This window comes from Balaenoptera acutorostrata, chromosome 10 (genome assembly GCF_949987535.1).
Source record: "Balaenoptera acutorostrata chromosome 10, mBalAcu1.1, whole genome shotgun sequence".
Classification (NCBI taxonomy): domain Eukaryota; kingdom Metazoa; phylum Chordata; class Mammalia; order Artiodactyla; family Balaenopteridae; genus Balaenoptera; species Balaenoptera acutorostrata.
In genome coordinates, this window is record NC_080073.1 from 96597767 (window position 1) to 96614289 (window position 16523).

The 16523-nt window shown below is 44.4% G+C and overlaps 1 long non-coding RNA gene across 1 annotated transcript; it reads right to left on the reverse strand.

Annotated features, from left to right (window-relative positions):
• Positions 1-376: 376 nt before the first annotated feature.
• Positions 377-12173, reverse strand: LOC102997752 (uncharacterized). The gene is made up of 3 exons (XR_450312.2): positions 11969-12173; positions 10298-10458; positions 377-475 (listed from the first exon to the last, which is right to left on the reverse strand). It is a non-coding gene; the product is annotated as an uncharacterized LOC102997752 (long non-coding RNA).
• Between the last annotated feature and the right edge of the window lie 4350 nt (positions 12174-16523).

The following is a 16523-nucleotide window of genomic DNA, read 5'->3' on the forward strand; positions in this document are numbered from 1 at the left end:
TTGTCCCTGCCAATGGTATAATTACTCATAGCAAAGACTGACACTGCAAGGGACCCCAGAAAAGGCAGCTTCTGCTCCTTTTTACTGTTTCGTGTTTTTGTTCTGGTTTTGGTTTTGGTTTTTTGCCTCCCTATTTCCTTGATTGATCACAGCTCCTAACAGTTCTCTCTCCTCTTCTCTCTAGAATTTTCCATCTTTCTTTTTCCAAGCTTCAGGCCTCTCTCCTTCCCTCCCTCACACAACGGTCTTTGCATCTAGTTCTCGCCTCCAGCACAGAATCCTCCTTGCTCTCCTTCATGAATTCACCCACCCTTCCCCATGGAGGCCTTGAGAGACAGATTCCTTCCAGAGACCCTGGGTTGATGTTTTAAACTTGCCTTTGAGAAGTCACTTCTTTCCACGTGTAGACACTTCAGGCAAGAAGCAACAGCACCATTTCCGGTCTAGATCTGGGGTCTCGGTCAGAAAGCTGCTTCTGCAAATAGAGCAGGAACACTGGACATTCTCTTTGAAGAAAGCGGAATTCTTCTATCTCAGAGCTGCGTCCAATTTTATGAGCACACCGAAGGTTTGACTGAAGCAGTTCAAACCTTGGCCAGTGCCTTTCATAACTGTGTCTTCCCTCACAAGGACTGCACTTTTGGGATGGATCAGATTTTTTAAAAAAAAACAAAAAGTAGACAAGGTGCACACTGGTATCCTACGCTGCTCAGTTTTATGTTTCTGAACCACGAGATTGGTTTTTGTTGATGTTGGGTCTCTGTGGGCCTGGATGCTGAGACACTTCCTAACCACAGGGGCAGAATTCCTGGAGTCCCACTGTAGAATTAAATTAATTCTGCTGTCCATAAAAGCCAACAGCCCAACTCATCCTCCAACCCCAAAACTTCTGCAGGACCTAAGATGTGAACCTGTGCAACAGGAGTCGGGACTAGGTAGACAAGAGCTACGTGATCAGACAAATTAAAGTTTCTCCAACAATGGTTGTTAGTCTAGTCTGACAAGGAGGCTTTTAATCAATTCTGACAGTTAAAGAAATTCAGCAATCCTAGAGTCATCGTCCTCAGAAAGCAGCACTGTGAACCGAGTGGAATACTTGGCCATATTGCCATCAACAGAGTGAGGGATTTTTTTTTTTTTAAGTAAATAAGAATGACTTTGTACAATTTGCATATCAAGAAAATACATAATAACCTAGCCGTGGAACTGGGTTTGGTGTGAGGCAGGTGCATAGTGGCTTCTAAACAGAGGTTTCCAATAATTCCTCAAGACCAGATGTGACCTGATGAACAAATATGGCAAACAATCCCAGTACTAGAGCGGATCACAGAGCAAGGGGCCAGAAGGAATCCACTAGAAGTTATGGTTCAGCCCAGCCCCCCACCCAAGGAGTAGGATATCTTGAGGACTGAGCTCTTTTAGGGACTTGCAAGGTTCACTCACGGCTGTCTTCCTGTGGATTGGGTATGATATAAACACAAGCTTTTTTTTGCTAGGGAGAAAAGGGTTTGGGGAACAGCCTCCTAAATTCTTTCCAACTAGAAAGGATGAAGAGTTCTGGTACTGACCAGAATGACAGCAGAAAGCATCAGGAGGAAAAATAACTCTAAGAAGATAGAATCAAAAAGAATGTTAAGAAGCTCGTGAATGGAAAACACATGACACGAGGAAGAAATGCCCCCAGCTCCTAGCACAGTGTCTAGTACAAAATACTTACTCCAGGTGTATTACTGAAGAAGCAAAAATTGAAATGAATGAATGGAAAAAGTTTAATCCACTGAATATATCAGGTATAGCCTCTTTCCATAGAAGGCAAATCTGGAGCTTCAAAAGGAGGCACGATAAACATTTCACATGTTTTGTACACTATCGCGTTACCATTATCTAAAATGGTGCCTGGCACATAGTGTGTTCTCCCAAAACAGCTGATGAATAAATGGGTACAGAAATCCATGCATATGGAGGGAAAAGATTAAGTGTGTGAGTGGAGACTCTGGGCGTATGCTACAGGCTGCCTTGCCTGATGGAGGATATTACTGATGATTTCCTAAGATGCCCCTATGAGTGAAGGATTTAACCTCTCCAGACATGTGCTAAAGACTGAGTACACCAGATGCATGGCTTCTTTGACTTACCTTGCTAATAATTTCATTTTTCAGAAGGTAGTGGAAGTTGTGTCCCTTAGAATTGTGTCCCTGACCAAAAGAGAACAAGTCAAGATTGAGTGTGAAAGAGATAAGAGCCTTAAGAAAAAGTGGCCATATCATCGAAGTTTTAAGGGTATTGGTAGCCATTCACTTTAGATATACACTCCTAAAAATGCAGACACAGTGATTCAAAATGTCATATGGGCAAATAAACAAGATTTATCTGGAAACCTATAAATAAAAAGAGCAATGAATAAGGAATATGTATAGTAGATATTAGAACATATTCTAAAACACCAGCAACTGAAAAATATGATACTGCGTCAGAATAGACAGACAAATCAATGGAACAAAATAGGGAGTCTAGAAATAAACAGAAACACGCCTATGGATGACATCTCAAATGAGTGAGGAGAAAGTGGGTCATTTGATCAGTGGTGTTGGATCAACACAGAAGCCATCTTGAAAAAAAAATAAAGTTGGACCCATACTTTACGCCCTACACCTGGATAAATTTCAAATGTAAAAGATTAAAACCCTAAAGTAGTAGAAGAAAGCATAAGGAAATTATTTAGTAACTTTAGAATGGGAAAGACTTTTCCAACTATGAAATAAGATTCAGAAGCCATAAAAAAAGACAATAAATTCTACCATGGAAAAATAAAATACAAGTTCTCCATGCAATAAATAGTGCAAACAAAGTCAATAAGACAAACAATAAATCAGGAAAAAATTGACTTCATCCATTACGGACAAAGGCTTAGTTTCCCTAATATGTATGTTCAAATTAATGTCTTAAAAGATCATCAATTCATTCAAAAATGGGCAAATGAAAAAAAATGTTTTTAAATGGACAAAGGATAGAAAAGTAGATAAAGAATAGAAGAGTAAATATAAAAAGGCTCTTAAAAATACAAAATATGTTCAACATCACTCATTTAAAAAATATAAATTAAAACTGCACTGAGATACTATTTTTTTTGCCACTCAGATTGGCAAACATCCAAAAGTCCAATAACATACTGGGTTGGTGAAGTTTGAAATAAAGGGAAAAAATTTATCACTGGAGTGGGAATAAATTGGAAGGCTCTGAAGGTCAACATGGCAATATCTATTAAAATTACAACTGTGCCTACATTTTGACCCATTTCCAGGCCTTTATCCTACAGTTATACCCACATATATGCAAAGTAATACATGTACAAGATTATTTGTTGCAACATTGTTAAGAGCAAAAGATAGGAAACTACTGAAATGTCCATTAAAAAGGGACCCAGACAAGGCAATATTATTCAACAGTAAAAAAGAATAAAAGATCTCCAAAATGTACTGATAGGTGAAAAAAGTCAAAGTATGAGACAATGTATAAAAATGAGGGGAAAGAATATATATTTATATATTTTTTCAAGTACACAAAAATCTCTGGATGGATATCCAAGGAGTTGGGTCACTAAGGCCAGTTTATATTCAAAGGGAGAGGAATTTGACTCTATCTTTTGACGGGAGAAATGGCAAAGAATTTGCAGACATATTTAAAAACCACACTAAGTCTTTATAGTCCTAGAATTCTGAATCATGTGAATGAACTGCTTATTCAAATATTAACTCAATCAATCATTTTTTTTAAAGACAGTGAATACCTATGGGTTTCCAGGTTACAGCAGCTTGTTTCCATTAAAAGAAAAGAAAAAGTCAACTTTCTTCAGAATTTTTTTTTGCAACATAGGCTTGATTTCAGCCTTTCAAGAGGTCCTAGGAGAGATTCTTTCTGGTTTCTGGTGGGGGTCCTAGCCAAACCAGGGAGAAAGAGAGAGAAAAATGTATGTTACATCTGTGCAGTTAGCTGTGTGATAGTTGTTATGGCCCTCTTTATATTCCTTTGTTATTTCTAATACTTCCTCAATGAGCAGAAATTACTTTTGTAACCAGAAAAAAAATGTTATTCAAAAATTTATAGGTCCTTTAAAATTCACATATTAGTTAAAATTCACATATTTCAGACACCCTGCTTTCCAATGAAGGCCAGTTCCTAGAACAATACCGCATCTGCTGACAGAGTGCTAAGCTGAAGGGCGCTCCTTGGAAAATCTAAATGAGAACCATATTGGTCTCCATTTTGAAAAAAGGGAACTAGGGTGAATGAGTACATATATAAGAGGAGAGAAAGCTGAAGTGAGCGTGGCTGGAGAGGCTGCAGGTGGCAGAAAGGAGCTGCGAAGAGACCATCAAAGCAGGAACACAGGGGGCCTTAGATAGTAAGCACTGGCTGTGTTCAGTGTGTTAGAGATCTTTAAGTGGAATTTAATGATGTTTAGCCATGGAGTGTATGATGTACAATTCTTCTCAATGTCCTTATGAAAGTGTTCATAATTTGGTGTAATTTGTATATATATATTTTCAGACCTCCAGAAGGAATTTAGCCAAAGAGGAGCCTATGAAAAATCTTCAGCTAGAGAAGGGTAGGAAATGGGATGGTCTGGGCTGGAAACGTAAGGAGGTCAGTTGGCTGGAACACGAAGTGAGGTGCAGGGAGGCGTAAGAGATGAGGCTAGAAGGGCAAGAAGCAGGAGACAACGTGGAGGCTCTTCGGTCCTGTGGGGCATGTGAAATTTATCTCGGAAATTATGCAGAACCATTGAAGAGCTTCAGGTGGGAGTGTCTTAGAATCGTATCTTAGATCTCGTGGCTGCAGCTGGAGGACAGGTTGGAGTGGTCAAGATTAGAAACAGGGGGCTTCCCTGGTGGCGCAGTGGTTGAGAATCTGCCTGCTAATGCAGGGGACACGGGTTCGAGCCCTGGTCTGGGAAGATCCCACATGCCGCGGAGCAACTAAGCCTGTGTGCCACAACTACTGAGCCTGCGCGTCTGGAGCCTGTGCTCCGCAATAAGAGAGGCCGCGATAGTGAGAGGCACACGCACCGCGATGAAGAGTGGCCCCTGCTTGCTGCAACTAGAGAAAGCCCTCGCACAGAAACGAAGACCCAACACAGCCATACATACATACATAAATAAATAAATAATTTAAAAGATTAGAAACAGGGAGACAGATTAGAGTTTTATTTTACAACAAACCTCCTCCAGGTGATGGATGAGGATGGCAGGATAAGGATCATGGTGGTAGGGTGACAGAAACACACAGGTGTGAGAGCTCTTCAGAGGACAGAATCAGCAAGATACAGTGGTTGACGCGATTGAGGCCAGGAGAGAGAAGGGTATCAGAGATGTTTCTTAGGCTTCTTTGAATGGATGTTGTCGATCAAAAATAGAAAAAAGAGGAATTTTGTATGCCTTGTTTTTATTTTTGTTTTCTGTTTCTTTTCAGTGGTAGGAAAACTATGAGTTGGGTTTTGAACCTATGGCATTTGCAATATCTATGGGACAACCAAGTAATGATGTCCAGTAGGTGACTGGATATCTGAGTATACAGTTTGGGGAGCAATCTGGGCTGGAGGCATAGAAAACATTAGGAAACAAGTGAGAGAGGAGGGCTGGATTGGGCCTGGGGTATCAGCACAGTAAGAAAGGTGAGGCATGAAGCCCTTGGGAAGGGATGTCTGGAGTTAGAGATGCGACTCTAGGGTTTATAGCTTGCGTGACTGGGAGGATGATGACCTGACTGTTTAAGTAAAGCACTTTTAGTTGCAGAAACAGAGACTCACTCAATGAATCGCAAGAAAATTGGAGTTTATTGGAAAGGTCAGGTCGACTGGAAATCAGACCTGGAGACCTCAGGAAATGAGGCAGGTCTGGGGGTCTCTGTCTCTCTCCACCCCGAATTTTTTCTGCACATCCTCTTCAACACCTCAATACCTACCAGATTTATTACCTTTTTTTCTAGGATTAACTAGTCCAAGATTGAAAAGGTCTATAAACATCTTGAAACTGTAAGCAAAATGCTGTATATACGTTAATTTATATATTTCTCAGAGGAGAGAGTCCACAGCTTTCCTAAAGTTCTCAGAATGATCTAAGATACAAAAGAAGCTTCCAAAGCTTGTCATCACCTCTCTCTCCAGAGAGAGGCAAGTTTTGGCTTTCCTCAGCCCCAACGCAACCTCAGGCTATTTTTTTTCACTGCTAGATTTATTGAAAGTATAAAATTCCTTTCATTTTCCTTAGTTCAGATTTTACAATTAGAGAATATGATTGGTCCAGCTTTTTGCATGAGGCCAAAGGTGACGGGATTGCTGCTCTTGAGTCAGGATGAGCCAGCAAGGGGCAATGACCACAGGATAGAAAGCAAGGCTGCCTAGGTAGGAGGTTAAGTAAAGAAGTTTACCTCAGAAGGGATGTGGTCTAGACAGGAAGAATGCTAAGGGCATGGTCCGGGCAGCATGACCACTAGCCGTTAAAGGGGAATAGACTCTGTATCTGGCATATTGACTTAGGTGATCAATAGCCAACTGATTAAAATTACCCAGAAAGATTGGATTAATGGATTGATATATTAAGCTGGAAAGAGATCACTAACGGAATTCTACAGAAATTGTTCCTCACCTTATCTTTCAACACTTTTTGTCAATAAAAGCATAGCAAACATGAATATCAAATTCCAGAAAGCTGAGGATAACATATAACATATTGGAAAACAGACCTCAGTCTCAAAAAGATCTTGGCAAGCTGGAAAAAGAGGCCAAATCAAAGACAATTCGATATGGTAGGACTGAACATAAAATATTGTACTTAGAATTATTAAAATCAAACACACAACTACAACATCTGGAAGAAGGGGCCTTACTACATGTCCACATACAGCTTCAAATAATCTCAAACCAATTTGAGCCACCGTATAAATTGATTCTTTTAAAAGAAAGAAAAAAAAGAAAGAAAGAAATGCTTTGTATTAATAAAGGTTTAAATGCCCAGGTCCAAGTGTGGCGGTCTGTTCTTTATTGGTCAGATGGGATCAACATCTAGGGTCTGCTTCCTAGGACACATTTTTACTTTAAATTTGTATTAAGACTTTACCTCTTTAGAACACTTTAAGGCTCTCAGCAAAATTGAGGGAAGGTACAGATATTTCCCATAAACCTGCATGTACACAGCCCCTATTACCAACATCGCCCACCAGAGTGGTCCATTGGTTACAACCCACGAACCTCCATCGACACATCATAAGTACCCAAAGTCCGCAGTTTAATTAAGGCTTACTCTTGGTGGTGTACTTTCTATGGGTTTCTGAGGCCACAGTTTGAAAGGTACAGTAAATACAACATACCCGCCCCCTGAGGATGGCCTGCTTGGCTTTGATTTGGATTTCTTCCTAAAGCATTTTCTCTTATATTACTCACCCAGGCTCTATTCACACTGGGCCACAGGCAAATGACCCCCTTCCTCCTGCACTGGCCCGGTTCTAACATCTGGCCTCCAGTTACCGCGGGGAACTCAGTGACCCCTGGACAGTTCCCCTCTGCTCCATACTTTGAAACAGACTCTTAAAAGTTCCGGTGCGCATCCGTGACGGTTGACCATTTAGTCTTCATGGCGTCAACAACAGCAGGAACTGGGGTTCAGAGTCAAGTCTTAAAGTAGGTGACGAGCACCGTCAGCGTTCAGCCTCCAGAGAAGGACCCTAAAGGCACATCCAGCCCCTGTGCTTTCCCACGTCCCCTATGAGCTATGCCAACATGAAGTCCCAGAGATCAATTTTTGAATAGTCTATTTTGTTTCCTTAGAATCCCCCCTTTTCATCACTCAAGCTGTCAGCCCGCACCTCCTCTATCCACCAGGCCCCCATATCTCACCCTCTGCCCTTCCCTGCTCCCCTCCTCTTCTCCCCTCACATAGAGTCAACTCGTAACTCATTCTGGCATCAGCCCTCATTCGAGTCTATGACACTTTGAGATACAGATAAGTTTTGGTTACAGTTTGGAAAGGACCGGGGTTTGTGGCCTCCATGGTGTGGCTGGCCAGACAAGCTTGTCACATAAATCTGTGTAAACCACACGTCATCAGTGATATCAACTTGCTTCCAAACCCAGCTGTGAAAGTCCAAAGATTGCTACATTTCTTTCCACATGGGATGAAATCTAGTCACGTCAGAAGTTGGGTAAACTATGCATGTGGGAGCCACGTAACCAAAAAAACAAAACAAAACCAGACAAAATCCTCCAGGGTCACCAGCTTGTCAAGAAGGGACTTAGACATAAGAAGAAATGACAGCAGTGTCCACTCTGAACTTCCCGGTGTAGACCGTGCAGGGGGGGCAGGAGGCAGAAGTGAGGCCAAGTCATGTTGGGGGGAGCACTTAGACAGAGCCAGTGCAGCCGCAGGGAGCACCAAGATGGCAAAGACCAAGTGTAACAGCCAAATGCCCATGCCAGGTAAATGAGACTCTGGGGAGTACCCACCCTCCCCCCAACGGTAAGGAGATGGGGCATGAGCGTCTGATCTGAAGCAGAGCCAGACCCAGGGCTCTGTGGGGCCCATGGGACAGGAGGCTGGTCTCCACGGGCAGCAGGTCTAAACCCTGCAAAGTTACTGTTCCTTTCCTTCAGCCTACCAGCAAAGCCAAGTGTACATTTTCAGGCTAGCTAACGATCTATCAGAATGCCAAACCAAACTTCATTTTCTGTTTGAAAGATTTTTCCATTTCTGGCCCTAATGAAAGACTTGGCAATTGTACCCAGAATTCTTCCTACACGTGGTCATAACAATTAACCAAAGGCAACCATACGCCGTGGGGTATCAGAGCCCCCATGCGACGTGCAGATGAGTCCCAAGGCAGGCCGAGGGGTCAGCGGAGGGACACATCTGCTCCTTTTCCCTTCCAAAGTCATCGCAGCCCTACACCCTGGTCCGCGCTTGCCAGGAAAGCAGTGCCCGGGTGACAGGCTGTTGCCAGCAGTGACCGCACGTGACTCCCAGGGCAGCAGTCCAGGGCCATCCCCTGCACACCCTGCAACAGTTACATACGTTGAGTCGTAATGCATCTCAGACTTCTGTGGGTTGTGGGTACTTAAATCAAAATCACGGCCCACTCTTGGAAAGCGTAATGAAAACTAGGTCTTTTTTAAGGGCTCTGTTTAATTGGTCCAATAACATCTATTCCTGAACCTTACACCGTCACCCACCAAGTCACAGAGGGGACACAGGTTACTCCCTCCGCCTGGGGTGATGTCACTCACGCCTCTCTAGGTCCTTCAGCTCCTCCTCAGCATGAAACCCTGGTTGCTTCCTTTCACAAGCTCTCTTATCCAACGTACTATCCAAAGTATCATTGTCTGTCAATTAATCAAAAACTCTACTAAGATGGGGAATCATTAAAAAAAAAACAAAAGATACTGCACAAGCTTTAACTTAAAAACAAATGTACGTTAATTTGCCAGATTCTCCTGGAGCCGATGTGTCTGATTTCCCTCCAACCACAGTCAACTAGGAAAGAAAGAGAAATCCAACATGCCCACAAATCTAAATTCCTTGACTAATCATAAGATAGTCCTGTCTTAGAAGTCACCTGAGAGATTAGCTCATTCAACTCCTTTAATGGAATTGAAAGTGAGATAACATTTTAATCATTTTACAGATAAGTAAAATGAAGTCAGACCAAGGATGTTGGCCAGTCTGAGAAAGCCATATCTTAGGTGCCTCCGAAAAGGGATATCAACGATAAATAATGATCTGCTCTCTAGAACTCTAGAAAGATTCAGGCAGTGGAGGCTCTGAGTGTCATTGAAGATGGGAGGAAGGCAGGAAAGTGAAAACAAGAGGACTGATTGTTTCCAGTCGTGAAAGAGGCAAGATCTTCCAGGCTACTCCATTAGCTGGTCCAGCCAGGCAATTGGTCCCCATCCCCAACCACTAGGAGATACAGGGGTCTTATGTACATGAGATGATGTACATGAGAGGCTCTAGAATCAAGACCATCAAGTATGTGGGAGGACAGGGGGGTGGTACCCTACTGACATCAGGGCAATAAGTGAAAGTCCACATGTAGGACCCTAAGACCCCACCGCCACCTGGTCTCTCATTCTAAGAAGGTTGGCAGCCTTACAGTTACCCTAAGACAGGAAGCTGGAGTGTGACAAGAGGGAAGGATATGTGCAAAGGCCCAGGGGTTGAGCCAGGGTTGCAAGTGTTCGGGTGGGAAGAACAGTGAGCCATGAGCCCAGTGAGGTGGGCAGAGCCAAAATAGGAACCTTGAACCTTACCTTCCAGGCTAGGAGGAGTTGTTGCAGAGGGTTCTAAACAGTAAAATGACATGATCACATCAACATTCTAACAGGATCCTTCCGGCAGCAGGATGGGATCTAAATGGTTAAGGAGGTAAAATTGGGCCTGTGTGCTTGGGAATAGGCTCTGACGTCGACTCCTGAAAGAAAGCATACAGGAGGAGGAGGGGCAGGTCTGAGATGGGAAAGAATACACTGGAAAAAGTAAAACTGAAAACCAGACTCAGGCAGCCTCTCGCTGGCCTCTTATTCCAAATGGCAAGACTCCAAGCCCACAATGTTGCCCCTTAAACTTGCCAGTTAATAGACCCAGGAAAGACCTGAGATATTGAATGTAAAGGAATATTGCAAGTTGAGCAGAGCTGTTGCTATGATATTTTCAACCACTGGCCCATCTCTTGCCAGGAAATGTCATTTAATTTTGGGTTAGATGGATTTGCCAGGAAATACACCAGTGTGTAGTAGAGCTGTGGAATAGAGGTCAATTTTACAATTATGAAATAGTGAGCTTTTCCAGAAGCACCGGGCTGTATCTTTAGAAGGCAGCTACTGAAGTGATACCCCCACAGCCTGTGGCTACTGGGGACACCAGGGATGATGATGTCGGGGGCCGGGGGGCGGGGAGAAGGGCTCTGAGTGCCCAGCTGAACAATGAACTGGGCAGCTTGGGAGAGTAGGTTGAGGTTCCTCTACAAATATCATCAGCAAAGACAGGGCATAAAAATTAAACTTGAGCCTCCACCAAGAGCCTCGTTGTATCCTCCCATGGCCTGGACAGTTCTTGGAGCATCCGTGGTATATACAGAATTGATACTACCCCCAAGAGAGCCAATCCTCCTTTACTCCTGCTTGGCACTCAGGATGACTTTAGCTGTGACCAAGGCAATGACAAAATCCAAATGCCATTCTGGGCTCAAACAGTTACCATCTAGAGGAAGAGTTCAACAACTCATTTTCAATTTGGAGGCTGAATATAAATGCCAGCCAGTATCTTCAGCTATTCTCAAAAACAGCCCTGCCTCTGATTCAGGCCATGTCTGAAGGGGGCTGAGACCAGGGAGAGGCAATTCCCCTGGCTTGCAAAACTTAAAGGGACACCAGGAAAAACTCAGTAATCAAGATAAATAATATCTTCATGCAATAGTTAAAAAATTAAAATTAATGTTAAAAAATCCATGATGAACACCACATCAAATGTTTTTAAAGAAGTGCCACATGAAGTCATATTGGAATCTGAAACAAAGGGAAAAATCAGTGTCAACTATTTGTTTATTTTAAATTTTGATATGTTGCTCACAGTGGATTTTTTGCATTAATTTTGATTTTTTAAAATGTATGACATTAACACATCTTGAGTACTGACTTTTTGGTCACCTCCTTAAATCTTGCACCAGAGGCAAGCACTTTGCATGCCTTGATCTCAGGCTGGCCATGTGGACAAGAATTTGGAGTTTTACACAATTTCTCTCACAGCTTCAGAAACCTCTCACCCCCAGCCCTGTACACACACACACACACACACAAAGGCATGGAGAAATTAAAAGCTACTCTTTGGAAATGTAAGCAGACATCCTGTTCATCTGCAGAGGTGACAGAGTGCATTCTTAAAGAACTTTTCCCATTTATCTTTTTAAGAGTATCACTGCTCACCTGTAAATGCACATCTGAGATGGGCGTTGGTAACAGAGCTGTACCTCGGGTTGTGCTCACACACAGAAAGGAGGAAAATCCATTTCAATCCCCGAAAGACAGGCTGGCTGGTGCAGGAGGTCATCCAATGCTAGCCCGGCTTCATGGGCTTGGAACTAGATTCTTGTCCTCACTGCTTCGCTGCACATCCAGTGGCGGGCAAGGAAGCCTGGAGACTCTCACTCTCACTGGGGAAGAGAAAGACGTGGCTTGTACAAGCCACAGGATAAATACTTTAAACAGCAGAGGGGGAGAGGCTGACGCAAACATGTGCAATGTAGAGCAGCAGACTTAGGTTTGCACCTAATGCTCTAGAGAAATTGGCCAAGACTAGCTCAACCAACTGAAAATATTACTGCTGTAATTCTGTCAAGGTCACTTGTCAGGCTGGGTTATCTACTCCCCAGGGGCTTGCTGCACAGATCGGCCTTACCAAAGGGCCATAGTTCATGGCTGCATCTCAGGGAACCCTCCCAGGCCTGGTTGCCATTTTGCTCGTACCTTGCCCAGCCTGGGGATCTGATTCCAGGCATCCGAGGTCCACAGCAGGTACCGGCTGAGCCTGGAGCTTGTGCCAGTGGTCATGGCAGCCCTGAGCCCTTCCAGATGTCGGCGGACTGGGGCCATTTCTGTCACCTCAGGGATTATTACGAATATGTTATTAGAAACGGCATGAATGGTAACAAGATCCAAGGCACAGAGGGGTGGTTGACCGAAGGCAGCCAGGCTTCTCCTATAGAAGACGTGGGGGGACTGCATCCCTGCCCCCAGGAGCGTACACATTTCCCCCCATGGGAGGAATAGGGTTTGGTGGAAAGAGCTGGAGCGTAGAAGTCAAATAAATCTGCAGACCCAAGTCCGAATCCTGGCTCCACTCCTGAGCTACGGCATCTGGGGACATTATTTAACCTCTCTGAGGTTCAGTTATCTAATCTATAACGTGGGAAAAGCTAATGGACGGAAAGTGCCTGGCGCAGATCTCATGCTCCTCACGCATGTCCGGTCCCCGTTCCCAGCAGAGATGCGTCACATACGATCTCTTTTCTCTCCATCTCTTAACTGGTGCTTTCTTACGCCCAGAATCTCAGGGCTACCTTCACTTCCGGTCTTCATGTCCGAGACTCAGCCTGGCCCTCTCTTTACCAAGGATTTGGTATCAGGGATGATGGGGTTGGATTTTCAGGAGGAAACAACAGCCAGATCAGCGCATCACCTGCCCAGCGGCCTGTAGTTATAGGCAGGGAGGCAGGGAGGAGAGAGAGAACAAAGGCACGTCTCTTCCTCTCCTCTTCTCCGGGGCTCCTGTCTAGTCCCGAGGAGCTGAGAAAGCAAGCCTAGACGGCCACAGCCAGTCAGTCGGCTGTGATCCTAAGTCGCGGGGAAGGTTGTGACAGAGATGCAGGCTCTGAGGCTGAAGGAGACGGCTGGACCTTTGAAAGGGACGGTATGAGCCCGAGGCATGTAACGCTGACACCAGCTGGGGTGATCAGGAGGGAGACCTAGAGCCAAAGCAGAAAACACAGAATAATTTTATTTAAACCAAAAATTCAGGACTTATTTGTTGGCTGTGAGAAAGGTGATTTGAAATTACGAATGCCCTCCCAAATCTAAGATATATGACTGCCAACCTCAGTAGTCCTCCTGGGAGAGATTATTGGGAGACTTTAAATCTGATGGGTCAAGGACTTTCTGGGATTAAGAGTCTCAAAGAGGAAAAAAAAGTCTGCCCCAGCCTGGGATGCCCAGGTGAACAGGGGTGCCTCCTGCAGTGACAGCTGAAATGTGTTAAAGAAAAAATGATTTCTTCCAATGAACTTTGCCATATTTTTCATGTTGGCTAGAGTGATTGATGCTTTTTAGTGTAATAGAACATTTATTATCACATTTTAGATTAAAAAAAAATGATTTCTGACACTTGCTAGCGACGGTAAGGCTACTATAGCAGGGGGTTGTGGTAGGGGGTAGAGACCAGGCTTACCGCTGACTCTCACAAGGACAGTGGGGATTTGTAGTGAAGGAGCAGGGCGAGGGTCAGTGCATGGAAAACTCTAAGGAGAGACATCGTGCGTGGGTAGGGGAATTCTTGTGAGGCTGACTCGGCAGAATTCTTGCTGATATCAGCGTGATATCAAGGGTAGTCAGACACCAAAGGTGGGGAGTTTTCACTAAATTGACTTTATAGGATTCTTGCTCAAACTGGTTTCTACAAGGACGGAGAAGGAAGCCCAAGGTCATGCCTAATCCAGTCGAGGGCTCCCAGGAGGTTGATGGAAGTTTGGTCAAAGGAGAGAGTCTTTGACAAGTGCCTGGGCCCGGCTAGGGGTTTTGGCTAATGGTAGGGGGGCAAGATATTTCTGAATGCAGCATTGGGAGGTAGAAAGTGCCCCAATTCTAGGAACTGAAAGAAACTGCAATTAGCTAACTTCTTATTTAGGGAGATTTTATTGACGAGAGAGGCCTTTCCCATGTTCATGGGCCCAATGGCCGCAGGAACAGCAACAAAGCAACAGTCTCCTGAGACCTAAGCCACAGGTATGGGAAATGCAGTTGCAGAACCAGTCCACCAGGTGGCAGAGTGAGAGCGGCATGGCCATCCCAAGAGGAAAACATGATGGTGGCCAAGCGCAACGGTGGGCCTCTCAGGACCCACAGGGTCTGGGTCTGTGTTTATTACCAGCCATATTTGGTGGGGGAACTCAACGTTAAAATATTTATATTTTGATCAAGGCTGTCACTCATGCCTTTGGTTGTGTGGAGCCTGGGGAAATAAGAAGTTACACTCAAAACTTGTTCACATTTGTTAAAAAAAAAAACAAAAAACAAAGATGATGATGAACCGTTTGGCAAGGTTGTTTCTTTTTGGGTAAATAGGAGTTGACCCATTTAACTGGGGCTCAAAGATCACTATCAAAGAAGGTCAGGTTATTGACTTCTCGGCCCAGTCTGATAGGAACAACTTCTGCTTCCTTTCTTGGCACTGCTTGGCTCCCAGCCTGAGGAAAGGACTCCGCTGACAGCTGGAGCTGCCTCCAGGGGTTCCCCAGCTCCAGTTCCCTGGATGTGGGCCCTGCTCAGAGAGCAAAGGCAGACAAGGAAGCAGCCCCATTGCCCACGGCAGTGTACTGTGGGCACTCTGTCACTCCCCCAGCTCTGGGGGACCCTAGCCAAGGAGGAGAGGAGAATCTTGGGGTCAGGGCCACCCTGAGGCCACAGGGAGAAGGAAGCAACTTCTCCTCAAACCGCAGTCCAATGGCAGACTCCGTTTTGCAGGATCTTTCAACTGGGTCATCTCCCCCAGCCTCTCCCTCTGCCCCCTCTCCAGCTTGCCTCTCCCACGTTATCCACTCTCCACGGGAAGGAAAGCTATTTATTGAGCAGAAGCAAATGCTACTGATAATACTGTACATACTATAGAGCAGGCTTTGAAACAGATATTAACTCATTTAATTCTGACAACAAACCTATGAGAATATCATTACACCCACTTAGCAGATGAGTAAATTAAGGCACTGAGAGGTCAAGTGACTTCCCTAATACCATAGAGATAGTAAATGACAGAGCCTGGATTTCCATTCACATCTGACTCCAAAGCCTGACATGATTTTATTGTTTTATATGTGTTGCCCATCCCAGGACTGTTCGTATTTTTTAAAGGGAGCCTGCAAAGGGCAAGACTAAAGATGAAGACAACAGATGATCTCTTGCCCCAAATGTCTGCAACTTCACCCACGTCAGATTAATGTTCCCAATGTTTGGATCTTATTTTTACTTTTTCTTATTTGTAGGTTATTTTTGCCTTTTGCTATCCTTGATCTGGCTTCTGGATGCCTTCCTTGTTTCTCTTTCTATGTCATTATAGGGATGAAGAAATGGGATGCGTTAAATGAATTTCCACAATTATAATTCAACATGTTCCAACAGGACTGACACGCCAAAACATCTAAGTGGCGCGTGCCAGGTCAGAGGACCACAGTGATGTCACTGTCACCATCATTACGATGTGCTCACCCTCTCCTCGTCTCCAGCGTCACAGCCCAATCTCTCCAGAAAACTTTCCTTCGCTTATTACAATGGTGGGATGTGTCTTTAAATAAACGACCATTTTAATGATCCTGCATTTGCAACGTCCAATATTTAGACTATTGTATTAATTTCCTAAGGCTATTGTAACAAAGCACCTCAAACCGGGTGGCTTACAACAACAGAAATTTATTCTCTCATAATTCTAGAGGCCCAAAGTTCGAAATCAAGGTGTCAGCAGGGCTGCGCTCCCCGCCAAGGCTCTAGGAAGGACTCCTTCCTTGCCTCTTCTCGCTTTGGTGGTCGCCAGCAATCCTGGTCATTTGGCTGGTAGGCACATCATGCCAATCACCGCCTCCACCCTCATGCGCCACGCTTTTCTGTGGCTGCTTTTCTGTGTCCAGATTGCCCTTGTCTCAGGGACACAGCCTTCAGAGTCAGGGCCCACGCCAATCCAGTATGACCTCATCTTAACTTGTTACATCTACAAAGACCC